The 9,317-nt window shown below is 34.4% G+C and overlaps 1 non-coding gene across 1 annotated transcript; it reads right to left on the bottom strand.

The window, feature by feature from the left end:
* Window positions 1-518: 518 nt before the first annotated feature.
* On the bottom strand, window positions 519-588 carry LOC115428999 (small nucleolar RNA SNORD38). Its single transcript, XR_003936728.1, has one exon. It is a non-coding gene; the product is annotated as a small nucleolar RNA SNORD38 (small nucleolar RNA).
* Between the last annotated feature and the right edge of the window lie 8,729 nt (window positions 589-9,317).

The following is a 9,317-nucleotide window of genomic DNA, read 5'->3' as shown; positions in this document are numbered from 1 at the left end:
AACCAATATAGCATGTTTGCAGAAACACTTGAGGAGATTAAAATAGACTTTGACTAAAAAATTAAGCATGCCTTTCCATGAGTTTCCCATTGCAGACAAACATGCAAGGATGTATACAATTCAGTTCCTAGGGTACAAGGAGGGTCATGCAATAAATATCCTCTCACCAAAATTTCTTTCAATAAAAACAGAAATACAGATCTTGACAGGTCCCTTCAGAGTTTATGGCAAAGCAATAGCTGTTTGAAAGGTATCATCAGTAGGAGTACATCTACAGTTAAAAAAAAAATCCATGTTGGGACTCACTAGTTTTTCATGCTGGAAACCGCTCCTCCAGAAGTGAACTGATTTTAGCCGTCTTATTACGCTCATCATACTTCTTCTGGGTCCTCTTTGACCTCTTCTTGTTCAGGACCTCTTCCTCCTCAGAAGTCTACAGAAGAAGGACAAAGGTCATCAGAGGAACATGGTACATTGTCTACACTTCACTTAGTGGCAAATACTGACAATAGACCAGTCTTTCTCAGAGTCTTCATTATCACCACTTACATTCACTAGCAGAACTGGACAAAGTTATCTTCATGGAAGGACAGGCACCGTAGGCAGCTGATATGAAAATCTGAACTACTGAAGGTAAATCTGTCAATCTATTGAATTCAGTGAGATAAAAGGAAGGGTTGAATGTAAGGTCTTCATGCCATTGTCAGGTGAAAACTTTTGTTCTTCCTACTTTGTTTCCTACCTTCCTTCCTGGGGAACTCCTTCTGCTGCTCTGTCAACTCTGTGGATGAAGCAGCCAAAAGCCTTACATTTTTCAACAAATGAGACCTGTAAATGACTCTTGTTGGTCGCATGCTTATATACACACTGAAGAAGTCACTGTACTTGATCCTGCTGTCCAACAGCAACAATTAAGATAAAGTTAAAAATTGTGAGCCTAAAATAATGTAATTATGAAACATACAGGGTGGGGAAGCAAAATTTACAATGAACATTTAGTTGTTTTTTCTCAGCAGGCACTACGTCAATTGTTTTGAAACCAAACATATATTGATGTCATAATCATACCTAACACTATTATCCATACCTTTTCAGAAACTTTTGCCCATATGAGTAATCAGGAAAACAAACGTCAAAGAGTGTGTGATTTGCTGAATGCACTCGTCACACCAAAGGAGATTTCAAAAATAGTTGGAGTGTCCAGAAAGACTGTTTATAATGTAAAGAAGAGAATGACTATGAGCAAAACTATTATGAGAAAGTCTGGAAGATACTATTAAAGAAGAATGGGAGAAGTTGTCACCCGAATATTTGAGGAACACTTGCGCAAGTTTCAGGAAGCGTGTGAAGGCAGTTATTGAGAAAGAAGGAGGACACATAGAATAAAAACATTTTCTATTATGTCAATTTTCTTGTGGCAAATAAATTCTCATGACTTTCAATAAACTAATTGGTCATACACTGTCTTTCAATCCCTGCCTCAAAATATTGTAAATTTTGCTTCCTCACCCTGTACATGTAATCATTTTTAGGATTACATATGGAATTAAAAAATATCATCTGCCTTAATTTATAACTTTTATATCCCAATAATACTTTATTCTCAGCCGTATTCATCTGCATTTCCCTTATTGCTTAAGACCCAGTTTACAGTTGTGAAAAGTCCATTCAGCTGATGTTACCACCACCTTATATTATGGTTCAACATTTCCTGGTCTCCTTTTGTTAAGGATGCTCCAGTGCATTCTATGCTAAAAATATGAAGGGAGGCACTGATGCTCATTTCCCTTGCATTCAGAAAACTCAGACAGCTCTTATCAACACTGTCACTGAGACACTTACAGTTAAAGAAAAACTATTCAAAAGCAAAATTTTACCTCTCTGTTTTATTGTGTCTCTATCCCAACTTTCTGATAGTGTGTTGCAGGCATCAAAATGTAAATGTAAATAAATTGGCTAGTGAAACCATTAACAATATTCTCTTTGTGCTTCTTTATATAAAAAAAAACTTTGAGAACATTAACAAATCACTGAATTAAGTTTTTATTACATTTTGGACATTTTTCTTTGTCTCTCAGTTGATATTTTGTGATACCTGTCATGATGGTAATTGTGACAACTTTGTTATAGGTTTGGTACAACGGTACTCAAGATATATTTTCTTCTAACAGGAATGAGACAGTCAGTATAACATCCTGTATAATCTGAATCATTGTTTTAGACCACAGGTGTCAAACATGAGGCCCGTGAGCCAAAACCAGCCCTCCAAAGGTTCCAATCTGGCCCACGGCATGATTTTATGGAGTGCAAAAATTACTCTGAAAATATTAACACTCAAGGGTGTTGAACTGGTTTTAGCCCAGTGTGATCTAAATTAAAATAACAGCCTTTACCCTTACAATAAAATGTGAACAACCTGAAAATTACATGCAATTTTAACAATATTCTGCCTGTTACTAAATGTTTTGTGGATTTGTAGATCCGATTTGTAAGTTGTGTTAATAAGTTGGCAGATAGTATTGTAAACATTCTTATTTTAATTACACATTCCAAACTTCAAAATTTCAACAATATTCTGTTTGTGTAACATTGTGTGTAACGCACATGTACAAGTGATAAGTTGAGGCATAATATTGTTCAAATTTAGCTTATTTTTCTTAAGAAATTCAATTTTTTTTCTGGTTCTTCACATCTTTTTTGTGAAAACATAGTTTGTAAATGTAAACATTTTCATAATTTAATGTTTTTTATTGCACTAAAATGAAGAGAAAAACTTTTTTATGCTATAATTTTAATGGTTTGGCCCGCTTGAGATCGAACTGGGCTGAATGTGGCCCGTGAAAGAAAATGAGTTTGACACCCGTGTTTTAGACATTCAAGTTGGCTGCACTGAAAACACAGTAGGCTGTAACACACAACCTCAGGGTCAGATGGCAAACACACACACACACACACACACACACACACACACACACACACACACACACACTGCAAACAGCCAATCAGAAACTGGAATCACCAAATGTTAATTAAAAGCTTGTTATATTATTGCCTCCTCATTAGCCATGGGATTGAAATGCTGTGCGCTGCTCTATTAATTAGTTTTGTGAGAAAGTGAAAGTGTTTTTAAAACAGCCTGCTAGTCTGACACCTAACTGGTCCCAGTAGTTTAATGGTCTATCTGCTCAACTAATCCTCTAACGACCTTAAGGTTTTACCAGAACATGCTTTCTCTCTTCCACTCCTTTTCTCATTGTTACATTGTTTAGATCAGTGGTGTTAACATAAGGCCCGTGGGCCAAAATGGGCCTGTGAAAAGGGTCCAATCCGGCCCACAGGATGAATTTGCAATGTCCAAAAAATTACACTAAAGATGTCACAATCAACAGTCACTCATTTTAGTTCAACCACACACAAACCCAAATTGATCTCAGATGGATCAGACCCGTAAAATATTGTTGTAATGCTATTGCTATTTTCTATTTATTATCATTTGACAGCACAGAGTACATACAGAACAGAGTACATCAAACGAGACTGTGATCAGTGATTAGGGACATTGGGCCACCGCAATTGGTGCGCTGCCACATAACCCTTTTCTTCGAAATTTGCAGTAAAGAACACAGGATAATGCAAAGCACAAATGTAAGACATCATACAGTTTTCACACATTACACGTGGACACATGCTGGTATTTTTTCATGGATTTGATAGAATTCGGGGGATAGGGTAATGACGTATAAATGATGAAAATTCATGTGATGCATGATGAAAACTTTGACATTTACAAACTGTTCTTTCATTAAAAAAAAAAAAAAAAAAAAAAAAGCGAATAATCTGAACCTGAAATTTATTCAGAAAAATAAATGGAATTTTAACAATATTCTGCCTGTAACTAAATACTTTGTATCTTTGTAGATCCACTGTGATCTGTAAGTTGTAATTCACGTGTGTAAATGAGAAGCTGAAATACAATATTGGTAAAAATGCGCTTATATGTTTTTTGCTCTAAAACAAAGACAACAATTTAGAATTATTATTCACAGGTAATTATTGCTGTTATTTTACTGGTTGGGATCCAGTTGGGCTGAATATGGCTGCTGAAGTAAAAAAAAAAGTTTGACACCCCTGGTTTATTTTTTTATTCGGATAGACAGCAGCTGAACCTTACCTGTAGAAGGTGCACAGCTTCCAGAACATCTATTTATTCACACTGAAGTCATAGACAAAAACCCACAGATGCTGTAAGTAACCCTGGTGTTGACTTTGGATCCAATACATGTATCTGTGTCTATCCTTTTATTTTTCCAGTGGCAGAGTTTTCCCCACAATCTGACAGAGAGGAGACTGTCTCTATTCTCTGACAGGCCTTCAGCACTGTTGAAATGTGTACTGTGTGTCTATACCGTCTCCCTTCAGGCCCTGTTAAGAGAAAATCAGAAGACAGAGGAGGGAGAAGGCAAAGACGGCCATAAAACAGTTGATCTGGGATGCTGCAGTCTGCACACCGAAAGAGGTGAGGAGGTTTTAAATGGTTTAATGCAGCACTGAAAACTCCAGGCAGTCTGAAAAAGACTTTAGCAAAAGGCAAAACTGATAATCACATTTTATTCCATGCTGATTTATTTTGGTATGTAATTTGATAATGAGTATCCCAATGAGGCCTGAAAGCTGAAGAAAGAAGGTTCATAAGTTAAATGTTATAATATCAACATGGGATATTATTGTTATCCTCAGTGTAATATGATTTACAGTTAGGTCTGGGTTCCAGACTTCATTCATTCATTCATTCATTTTCTGAACCGCATATTCCTCCTTAATTCCATGGGGATGCTACAGAAAGCATTAAAAATAATATTTATCATGACCTTAGTTTGTCCAATTACCTTTGAGCCTCTGAAAATGGAGGGACTGGGTTTTAAATGGTTGTAATTTGTAAATGATTAACCCATAAAGACCCAAACATCCACCATCTACCAAAACCACCTGCTGAAACTGTTTAATCCCTGTTGATCCACTGATACATTTAAGTAATTGGTATAAAATGCAGTCTCTAATTTTTTTCATAGTCATCACATATGACCCATTCGGACGTTCAGGAGCTCCATAATTACCATAAAAACACTGTCATCTTCTACAACATTGATTCACCAGCAAAATCCATCAAGTTTGAACAATGACAGTGGATGGAGACACTTGGTTTATGTTCAATTAAAGATGGATTTTACTGAAAAATTCACTATTTCTTCAGTTTTCTCTGTTTTTGATAAAGTAACATTTCAATTTACTCTGAGCTTTAATTAATATCTATGTGATCAGTGAATCAAATATAGGAAAATACATGATTTACACTGCAAAAAAACTCAAACTAAAGAGGCTGATATTACAATAAATGGTGATAAATCACTTAAGAAAAGTTAAATATAGAGGAAAAAAATCATTTGGGAACTGACACAAATGTCACACTGGGTCCTTATGGGTTAATACAGTATTTCTATTCAGTCCCTTGAATTAAAGCTAGTCCACAATCCAATCACATCTGGATTGTTTCATTTCAGATCCGCTCTGATGGGGGTAAAACTACATTTGTGTCACTGCCTAAATACTCATGGATCTGACTATATTTAACCCATAAAGACCCAGTATTACTTTTACGGCAGTTCCCAAATGATTTTTTTTTTCTCTGGTCAACCTTTCTTAATTGATTTATCACCATTTATTATAATATTACCCTCTGTATTTTGCATTTTGTACTGTAAATCATGCATTTTCCTATATTTAATTTACTATATTCAATGTAGATGTTCATGAAAACTTAAAATTAATTCAAAGGTTATAATATCAAAACTGGCAAAACTGAAGAAAAAGCAACTTTTTTCCGGCAAAGACATCAATAACTGAAAGTAAAAACAAGTGTCTCCATCCACTGTCATTTGTCAAACTCCATGGGTTTTACTAGATAATCTATGTTGTTTCTATGTTCACTACGGAGCCTCTGAACGTCCAAATGGGTCATATCTGATGACCACGAAAAGATGACAAACTGTATATTACATCATTTATTTACATGTATTGATAGGATTAGTGGATCAGAAGTTATTAAACATTTTAGATCAGTTGATGCCTTTGGTCACCAGTGGAGGTTTGGGTCTTTATGGGTTAAGCAAAGGAAAAAAGGAAAAACTCAAATTTAAACCATGCCCGTGCTCATATGAATATGAATTTACTAGGTGTGATTGAATGCTACATTATGTTGGTCAGTACTTACACCTGTTGAGCTGAAGACAGCATGAATCTGTATCAGACTGTGATAGAGGCAGCAGCACTGTCTGTAAATGAATTTTTTCTATGACTAGTCTGGCTCATTTGAATTAATCAGGTCTGGAATAAGTGTGAACATTTCCATCATATTTCATAATGTGAAACTGAATGAGGAAAGGCTGTTTTCGAGATACATGAGAGTGAATATGAAGCATTAATACACACACACACACACACACACCCACATAACCCATTTAATATAAGTCCTTCAAAAATTCTAAAAGTGAATATATTTCAATGTGCAGACAATGTTTTAAAGTAGAACTGGTACATTAAATATAAAACTGCAAGATAAAATATTCCCTTTGAGTTAAATCCATTCATAGAATTTCACATTCTGACCCAACGCTGTATCTCACCTACACTCACCAAGCAACAGTTTTGACTTCATTTTTATTTATTAATGACCCAAATTGTATGAACTTTAACTGGTTTTATTCTGGAAGCAATTTGCTATATAGACCAAAGGAATGTGATTGTGTAAGAGGTCATTGTGGTCATTTATTCATTCTTACATGAAGAAATCAAGGATTTTAATGTAATTATTGACTAAAACTAGCAGTGGTAAAGTAATCTCATTACACTTTTGTACAATAAACTTATATGAATGTAAAAAAAAATATACGTCTTTCTTCATAAATCCCGGGATGAATTAAAACTAAATTAAAAGAAAATGCTTTATTTACTTACATTAATATTAAAACAAAACTGAAACTGAAAATCAAACTAAAAGGCTAAAAATAATAACTAACAAGTACTATGAAATGTTAATAAGTCTGTTCTGTATTTGGAACACCATTAGAACTTAATCCCTCAGAGATGCTTCTTTAGCACAGAGTGTGTCTGCATCTATCATCACACTTTTAATTCAAATATCAGCAACTTCTTATTTGTTAAAGGAACCATCACACCTCCTTTTTCCAACAGAACCCAAGCCTCTTCTGACCATCTGGACCAGGAACAGTAAACTCATACAAATTCATTAAAGTGATGAGAGACAAAAAAGGGAAAAAAAAAAAAAAAAACAGGAAATAGGTTTGCAGAGACTTTATATGACAGTGTATACACTTATTTGTTCTCTGTTAGACGAAATAACATGATTTCCCAGTAAAAGCCATAAAAGACTTCCGAATTACATTAAAGCACTATTAGCATATTATCTTTTTTTTGTGCTCTGAATATTTTCAAAAGTATTTTACAATTACTTTTTTCGCATCTATAACAAACACACCAGACAGACATACAGACAGACAGGCAGACAGATAGATGTAATCAGCAGAGGATATCAGTGCATCTTGTTGTTAAAACATTGCAAAAAGAGGGAGGACTAATGATCACACTGCCCCCATTGTAACACCACATTTGGAGGAGGGGGTGTAGAGACAGAGGGGGGGTGGGATGATGATAGAAATGATACTGATGCTTTGTATAGTCATCAATAGAATCTAACTCTCTAAGGAAAAAGGTGACAAAAAGTGTGGTAGTGGAACTAAGTATGATGACATATTCAGTAGTAAGATACTGTAAGGGTTACATATGGTTTAAGTATGCGAGTGTGTGGGGGTGAAGTGATCTGGCCCAACGGGGACGGTCTCCTGGTGGGCCATGGTGTCTCAGGTGGTCGACATTTGCCTCAGGGTTGGGGGTGGCCTTCCATGCGCCTGTGCTGACTAGTGACAGCTGTCTATGTGTCTGTCTAACCAGCTGATACTGTAACACAGGAGAGGAGAGCTGAAAAAGTATGGAGTATGGAACCCATCACATTCACACAAAAACACAAATTAGACATTGTATTGAGTACAAGATCTCATATTTATGAGGAAAGATTAAATATGCCATCAGGATCTTTTTTTAATGCAATAAAAAGAGGTATGTTAAATTTATCCCATGTTGTACTGGTTGCACCGGGCCACATAACAAGGATTGTATTCAAAGATGCAAATGTTTCCAAGAAAATTGGATGTTTTCTTTTAATATGTGTGACCTTCCATTTTATGTGTCCCAGTGACTCTAAATCTGTATCAAATTATAGTAGTATACCTGACAAATAAAATAAACCAATACTTTATGCTGATAAAGATACAGATAAGCCTTACTAATCCCCAATGAAAATAACATAAAATTTAATTTTATGAATAAATTTTTTTGTGTCTATTGACTATAGACACAAAAAGTGAAAAGAATTTCAAGAATTTCAAAAGGCACAACATAATTTAAACTAAAAATATAAAGGACATTTTACGGAAATTCTATGTTCAATGACAATGTCTATTGATTTATTGATTTATTTTGCACATACATAACATATATCATAGACATAATAAAACAGTAAAGGTGCAGGGAGAGGCGAAAAGCCTAAAATGGCTTGTTTTAATGCCTCCATTGTCTAAATTCATGAACATTAGAAAAGTTATGAGGCTTCCATAGTCCATACACATATTTCAAAAAAAGATATATATATATATATATATATATATATATATATATATATATATATATATATATATATATATATATATATATATGTACACATACACACACATACATATACATACATATACATATATATACACACACACACACACACACACACACACATATATATATATATATACATACATACATACATACATACATATATATATATATGTGTGTGTGTGTGTGTGTGTGTGTGTATATATATATATATATATATATGATATCTCAGTGTGATATCATAATTCATTTTCTTAAATATTTCTCAGTGGATATCTCTGGTCTGCTATTTCTAAGAACATGTGACCATTTACTCCACAGTTTACACCCTCTATACCTTATACAAAACTGAACCTTGATTTGACACATTTAGGCAAATGAAAATGTTGATTTTGATGAGTATTGTATTGATGAACTGCAACACTGGTTGCAAAATGGAAAATGAAATGCTCCAGCAAGGTACTTTGATTATACTGAATTTTATACATAAAAATACAAATCTGGTAAGCATTAATATCAAA

This window comes from Sphaeramia orbicularis, chromosome 11 (assembly GCF_902148855.1).
Source record: "Sphaeramia orbicularis chromosome 11, fSphaOr1.1, whole genome shotgun sequence".
Classification (NCBI taxonomy): Eukaryota; Metazoa; Chordata; class Actinopteri; order Kurtiformes; family Apogonidae; genus Sphaeramia; species Sphaeramia orbicularis.
This window is presented reverse-complemented; position numbering and strand designations above follow the sequence as displayed.